Below are 1805 nucleotides of genomic sequence, written 5' to 3' on the forward strand. Positions count from 1 at the left end.
CATGATAAAGCATGCATAAGCATTAATGCATATGTATCATGTTACTAATGCCAAGGCTTCATGGTCATGGCCCACGCTTTTAAAAGCGTGGCCTAAGGTTCCAAAGCGTGCTCAAACTTCAAAGTGAGCCCCAAAATCATTCTTTTCTTCTTTTGAGCTGATTTGGTGCTATTTTGCTTCTTTTTCCATTTATTTCCTACAAAATTTATAAAATCAAAAGATCAAAGAAATATACCATTTAAGCACAATAGCATTCAATATTTAAGCACTAATCATCAATTTCTTGCATGAAAAAGCATAGAAAAACATGACATGATGACATGTTATCAAGAAGTAAGGTCCAATATGCAAAACCAGGGAGCTGCCATCAAGAAGCTTGAAGCCCAAGTAGGATATCTCTCTCAGCAAATTTCTAAACCTACTGACAGCTTTCCAAGTGACACTGAGAAGAATCCAAGAGGAGAAACAAGGATCTGAAATGGGAAGAATGTAAGGCAATCACTCTAAGGAGTGAAGAGATCTTGGAGGAAGAAGCTATCAGGCTAATAGAGCACAACAAAGGGTTCCCAGAGGAGAAATTGGAAGGGACAGAACAAGGAAATAACCCTGCACAAAGGGAGGATCCAATGGAAAAGGAAATCTTGGAACCATATGTGCCAAAAGCACCATTCCCTCAAAGGCTCAAGGGTGGTGCTAAAGAGAAGAAGTATTCTAGGTTTCTGAACATATTTAAAGCTCTCCATGTCAATATACCTTTCATTGAATCCCTCCAACAAATGCCTTCATATATCAAATGCATGAAAGAGTTGTTAACCAAGAAGAATCCCCTGAAGGGTGGACAGACAATAGTGATGACTAAGGAATGCAGTCCTCTTATCCAAAAGGATTTACCTACAAAGAAGAAAGACCGAGGGAGTTTCGACATCCCTTATGCTATAGAGGATACAATGATTGACAGAGAGTTTTATGATCTTGGAGCGAGTATAAACTTAATGCCCCTGTCTCTCATGAGGAAGCTGCAAATCAATGAGTTGAAAACCCACAAATATAATCCTTCAGCTGGCTGACAAGACCCAGAAACAAGCACTAGGAGTGGTCGAAAATGTGCTGGTGAAGGTGGGGAGGTACTTCCTCCCTATAGACTTTGTTGTTCTTGAGATCGAAGAAAGCTATCTTCATCCAATTATTCTGGGGAGACCATTCTTACTGATGAGCGGATATTTTATACACTTTTTGACATCAATTTCATATAGTTTTTAGCAGTTTTTATTTAGTTTTCATTAAGTTTTTATAGGTTTTAGTGTTAAAATCACATTTTTGGATTCTACTATGAGTTTTTGTATTTTTGGACAATTTCAAGTATTTTCTGGGAGAAATTGAGGAGCTAGAACAGAAGTCTGATTCAGAGACAGAGAAAGCACTACAGATGCTGTCTGGATCTGACCTCCATACATTCGGAAGAGCTTTCTGGAGCTACAGAAGTCCCAATGGAGAGCTCTCAAAGGCTATGGAAAGCTGACTTCCATAACTTTCCAGAAATATATAATGGTCTATACTTTGGTTCGGATTAGAAGGCCCAAAACTGGCATCCAACGCCAGCTTCCTACCTCCTTCCAAGCATCCAGCGCCCAAAGAGCAGAGCCCAGCGTCCAAATGCCCAGAGAGGACCCCCTAGCTGGCATTCCACGCCCAAGGAGCCTCATAGCACATTGATCTCATTAAAGCTCAGCCCGAACACTCACCAAGTGTGCCTCAGAAGTGGATTTTAGCACTAAATAGACTATTTTACCATTACTAGTCATTTG

The sequence above is a fragment of the Arachis ipaensis genome, chromosome B1, assembly GCF_059453495.1.
Source record: "Arachis ipaensis isolate K30076 ecotype BB chromosome B1, ASM5945349v1, whole genome shotgun sequence".
Lineage (NCBI taxonomy): Eukaryota > Viridiplantae > Streptophyta > Magnoliopsida > Fabales > Fabaceae > Arachis > Arachis ipaensis.